The sequence below is a fragment of the Bidens hawaiensis genome, unplaced genomic scaffold (genome assembly GCF_021521415.1).
Source record: "Bidens hawaiensis isolate Kalapana, Puna unplaced genomic scaffold, B.hawaiensis_p1.1 tig00059148_1, whole genome shotgun sequence".
Taxonomy (NCBI): domain Eukaryota; kingdom Viridiplantae; phylum Streptophyta; class Magnoliopsida; order Asterales; family Asteraceae; genus Bidens; species Bidens hawaiensis.
In genome coordinates this window covers 6,241-12,480 of record NW_027500663.1, presented here as the reverse complement: position 1 = coordinate 12,480, position 6,240 = coordinate 6,241, and positions in this window count along the sequence as shown.

The window sequence follows — 6,240 nt, the reverse complement described above, 5'->3', positions numbered from 1 at the left end:
TCCTTCGACTTTACTTGACCCGGGTAAGAAAAATATTATTTCAAGAAGGGGTCCTCAAAAAGAAGAAATGTGGGAAGTTTTTAAACAAGTAAAAGTAAATTTACCTCTACTTGAGGCAATTAAGCAAGTGCCCGCATATGCAAAATTTTTGAAAGAATTCTGCACTCAAAAGAGGCAACAAAAAGTGCCTCTACGAGTGGATTTAACTGAACGGGTGAGTGTTGTTTTAAAAGGAGATCTTCCTCCTAAGCTTCAAGATCCGGGAACGCCCTAAATTAACATTCAAGTAGGCGATTTTCAAATGTCTAAGGCGTTACTAGATCTTGGGGCCGGATTAAGTATTCTTCCGGGGGGTTTATACGACCAATATGATTTTGGTTCTTTAAAACGAGTTGAGACAACGGTTGTGTTAGCCGATTTGTCTCATAAACTCCCCCGAGGAATTGTGCGGGATGTGATAGTAAAAGTTGAAGAATTTTACTATCCGGATGACTTTTTGGTTTTAGACTACTCATCGGTTGATTCGACCCAACAACAAAATGTTATATTGGGTCGACCGTTTTTAAACACCGCTCATGCTATTATTGACTGTCGATCGGGCACAGTTGATATGGCTTTTGGAAATCGGAAAATGAGATTAAATGTGTTCACTAACGGATCTAATGCTTTATGTGGTGATGAGTGTTTCATGGCAGATATTGTTGACACGTGTGAACCTCACGATTATGAGGACGATGCTTTGGAAGCATGTGTTTGTGATTTTTCTGAACAGGTACATCTTTGTGCATTAAGGATGGAAGAGAAAAATCAAGACGTGTTGGCGGTTAAAGAAGGACGACCACCATGGACTCATCAAATTGAAAGTCTACCGGCTGTGATAGATTCGGGTACTAAATCGTCATTGCAAAGTCCACCTAAGTTGGAATTGAAGGATTTGCCAAGCCACTTGAAGTATGCGTTTTTGGGGGATAATGACACATTACCGGTCATTATTGCATCCAATTTGGAAGAGGCCCAAGAACAACAATTGTTGAATGTGTTGAAGGCGAACAAGGCTGCCATAGGTTGGACAATTGCCGATTTAAAAGGCATTAGTCCATCTATAGTTATGCACAAAATCATCACCAATGAGGAGGCAAAACCAACCCGAGAGACTCAAAGAAGGTTGAATCCCAATTTGAGAGAAGTTGTGAAGAAAGAGGTAATCAAGTGGTTGGATGTGGGAATCATCTATCCTATCTCAGATAGCGCATGGGTAAGTCCTACACAGGTGGTACCGAAAAAAGCAGGTATACATGTAATTAATGATGAAAGCGGTGAACAAATCGCCACCCGACCGGTCACCGGGTGGCGAGTTTGCATTGATTATCGTAAAGTAAATGCCGCTACATCTAAAGATCATTTTCCATTACCATTTATTGATCAAATTATTGAAAAATTATCGGGTCAAAAGTATTACTGCTTTTTGGATGGGTACTTGGGTTATAACCAAATTGTCATTCACCCGGATGACCAACACAAGACCACTTTCACCTGTCCGTATGACACTTTTGCTTTTCGGAGAATGCCATTCGGTTTGTGTAATGCCCCGGCCACATTCCAACGTTGTATGATGAGTATTTTTTCGGATATGGTCGGGGAATCACACGAGGTATTTATGGATGACTTTTCCATTTTTTGCCCAACTTATGAAAATTGTCTCAATGAATTAGAAATAGTTTTAAAAAGGTGTGTTGAGACAAATTTAGTTCTAAGTTGGGAGAAAAGTCACTTCATGGTGCAAGAGGGTATCGTGTTGGGCCACGTGATTTTGGAAAGGGGAATGGAAGTGGATAAGGCAAAGGTTCGGGTAATATCATCTTTACCTCCACCTAAAAACATTAAAGGGGTAAGGTCATTTTTGGGGCATGCGGGTTTTTATAGAAGATTTATTAAAGGCTTTAGTGTTATCACAAAACCTTTGTAATTTATTATTAAAAGATGCTCCTTTTGATTTTACTAATGAGTGTGTGCAAGCATTTGATGTTTTGAATGAACAGTTGGTGAAAGCTCCTATTCTACAACCACCGGATTGGTCAAAGCCATTTGAAATCATGTGTGATGCTAGTGATACTACTATTGGAGCGGTATTGGGTCTACAAGTTGATAAAAAGCCGGTGGTAATTTATTATGCGAGTAAAACTTTATCCGAAGCCCAACTTAATTATACAACCACCGAAAAAGAATTGATTGCGGTGGTGTATGCTTTGGATAAGTTTCGCTCGTATATTTGGGGGAGTAAGGTGATCGTTTATTCGTACCATAGCGCGATTCGATATTTGATGGAGAAGAAGGATACAAAAGCACGGTTAATTAGATGGGTATTACTTTTGCAAGAAAGGCATCATCTTCAAGTGGGCGAGCAACCCAATTAAAGAGAAAAAGGATGCAGGAAGAGCAAGCATATGTGCAAGTACAATCGGTAAAACCTACTTGGAAAGGTGGGGGATTGTCAAAGTACCCATCGGAATGGCAAGCGGAGCTGTTTGTTGATAAAATGGCTACGTTGAATAAACGGCTTGATGGATACATGTGTGAGAAAGAGGTCATCGATCCTGGTTTTGAGGTTTTTGGGATAGTTGACAAGTTTAAAGCTTTGGGTTGGGAAGTGGCGTTAAAGTATTATGATAACGAAACTAACACTTTGTACAACCGAGAGATTGAAGAATGGGTGTCCACATTAAGATGTCCCACCTACAAGAAGGGGCACGATATGAAGTTAATTGGGACGGTAGGAGGTCATGAAGTGGTGATGTCATTTGACTCATTTAATCACATCGCACTTTTTGACACCAAGCCAAGCCACTCATACATCTACCCCTCTGCCAAAGACTTATTTGATTGCCCCGACAAGCACCCTAAATGGTACAACATGTTAGCAAAGGTGATTAAAGCAAGAGAAGGTTTTAGTGATCAGATTTTGAGAAAAGATTTGAAGATCGAGGCAAAGTTATTGATGTCTATTTGCTTGCTCAACGTGATGCCTCTTCGGGGGGACATTTCGGTAGTGAGAAACAGTGATGTTCTTGTTTTGTATGCATTGATGTGTGGAAAGCCCCTTATTTCTTACCGATATCTTGTCATGCAAAATATTTGGATTAGCCGAGAAAGCAATAAGCGGAAGTTAATTCCGCATTGCCGACTGACCACAACATTGTTAAAGAATCATGGTGTGATAACTGACGAGTCGGTAGGAATGACCAAAGTACTCAAAGAGTTTAAGTTATCAGATTTGTCGGGTTGTGAGTACACACAAACTGATAGGCACCATGTTCTTGTGTGTGATAAGGTGAGATGGAGAGTAGCAAGGCAGGATGTTGAAGTGGAGGATGATGATGATGAGATTGAGCAGGTGGAAAAAGAAGGTGAGCCCAATTACATGGATGTGGGGCGGTGGGTAGCAGTTCCCAACACGGGGGTTGGGATTATTCGGATGGTTATAATTCTTATGGTAATGATTGGGCCCATGTGGGGGTCCATGATTGAGGTGGTGGAGAGGCATAGGCCCTCCACGTATGAAAATTGGTCAGATGAGTCGCGTTCACTATTCGATCATCAGACGTTTATGGGGGGGGCATATGCTGAACGAGCTGCAAAAGAAAGACACGACCGGTTGGAGATGTGGAACCATGCCAATGCGTATGGGCTGTGAACATGAGATGAACATGAGGTATTTGGATGATCGTAATCGGAGGGATGCATGATCAATGGCATGCAGGTGAACCGGTTGTAGTGGATCCGCAAATCGTGGGTTACACGACTCTTCCTCCGTTTGACGGTTTGGTACGATATCCCAAACCACCATTTCATTATTCAATGTGGGTCAGCCCAATGCAATTAATGGCACCTCCACCACCACAAGGAGAAGGAAACAGCAGCGGCGATGTGGCGTTTAACTTCGGCCAGTTTTCAGAATTCATGACATCTATCTTTGGGTCGGCCCACTCGCCGTACAACTGATCAAGCCATGTGAATCCAGGTGAACCCCGTTTTGTATATTCTGTATAATTGTTTTTATCTTTGTTTTCAGTTATTTTTGGGTGGATGGGTGGAGGATGGAATACTTATAAGTAAGTATTAAGGGATGTGTTGGAATGAAGGTGGTGTTCAACAAGTGGTTTGTTTTATTTTTCTTAAACCGTACATTGGGGACAATGTATCCCAAGTGTGGGGATGGGGAAAATTTTTGTGTGTTTTTGTTTGTTTTGAAAAATTTTAAAAAAAATAAAAATTAAAAATTAGAAAAAAATTAAAAAATTAGAAACAGAAAAATTTTAAAGAAAAAATGTGTTTAAAAGAATCGGAAAGTGGTAAAATGGCGGGGTAAAGTTTTGGTCCATTTTCATGGTCACAATTCCCTAAATAACATGTGCCTAGTTGTTTTCTAACCAAGGTTAGCATGCTTTCGGTGTAATAACTTGCATAACACATTCATTTACACTTGAGAATTGAGAAAGTATTGTTTGGTGAGACAGTTGATATTCTCTGATAGAACTTGTACAAGTAGTGCATTTCGAGATCTTAGCTTGGCATGAGTGCAAAAGTGATAGAGACACTTAGGTTAAGCCTCGTCTGGATGAACGAGAGTGTGGGTTTTGGGGGGTTGGGGCCTCATACATTATACATATGAGGATGGTTATGTGAGGGGCGGGGGGTTGGTTCCTTCAGAAAATTTTATTGGGCCTATTCTTTTATTTGATCAACCCCGGTATTATTTTGCGAAACGATCCAACTTAATAGGTTTCTATGTAATTGTTTTAGTATTCATCAGTTAGAGATGTGAACGCATTATGTTTATCATGCTAGTATGTAATGTTCAAGTATTATATGATTCAAAAAAAAATAGGTTTGTATTAGAATTGCAATGTTTATGTGTGCAATGTTCAAAGTATTGTATATTAAAAAAAAGAGAAAAGAAAAAGAAAAAAAAAAGAGAGAAAAAAGAAAAAAAAAAGAAAAAGAGAAAGAGAACAGTTAGTGATGTTTTTAGTTGTTTATTTTATTTTCTTAGATTGTTTGTAATACGTCGGATCGAGTCGCTTGAGCTACTTTCAATATTCCCTTCATACCCTTACACTTGGCCCCATTACAACCCGTTTTAAGACCTCTTGATTTGTATTCATGTAAATAAGCATTTACATAAGTGGAGATTTGATGATTGTACAAGTGTATGAGAGGAAAATTGATTAAATATGAACGTATGGATTTGCACCAACAAAAAGGTTAATGTGTAAATGTGTTATGTATAGGTAAAAAACCGAAAGCATGTTAGGTTTGGTTAGAAATGTTCGGTTTAAATGGAACATCAAGAGAACTAGTGCACCCGATAAAATAAGGGAATAGGGTATGACTTGGGACCTTAACTGAACTGGTTTTGTGGTAAGATTGGTGGGAAACAAGTTGAATGGAATAGAAAGTTTTTGTGTCGAGAGGTTGCTTGAGGGCAAGCAACTTTTAAGTGTGGGAATGTGACGAGTGGTCCATGGAACAAAACTTAATTGATTTAAAGCCGTATTAATCATGTTTTGAATTGATTTATTTGGTGAATTAGATGACTACGGTGTGTTCGGTAAATTGTAGGTACAAAGGAGGTTCCGGAGCTTTTATGGTGTATAAAGAAGAAACCAAAGGAACCGACGAGTTTAGAAGATCAAACAAGGGAAGAATTGACATTTCGTGGTTGAAGTCCACCGTGACCCACAGTCCAGATTGACAAAACGGACAGAGGCCACCGTACCGTGGCCTTTGTGTACACCGTGAGGACCACCGTGACCCACGGTGGAACCATGGGCCACGGTCCGGTTTTTCCAGAAATCCACCGTGACCCACGGCGTAGACCGTGGGCCACAGTGCGGGTCGTAACTGCCGAATTTTCTTTGTTTATTACTCGTGTTTGGGCTGTCTTTTGGGAGATCCTTCATTCAAAACTACCTAGAGGCGACTTTTTGAGAGCAAGAACAATATTTTGGTAATTCTTATCATTAGTTTGGGTTGTGATTCGTATGATTACCCTAATTGATGTGATGTTGAATCAAACTATGTGTGGCTAATCATCTTTATGTTATCTCCCGAAATTGTAAGGTTTTCAATTGGATTACTTGTTATTCGCTTATGTTATTTGTGGGATAATCTTTTGATCTTATGAATATATTGCTTTGGTGATTGTGAGTTTGTATTGTAATTGTTAGTATGATTTGAATT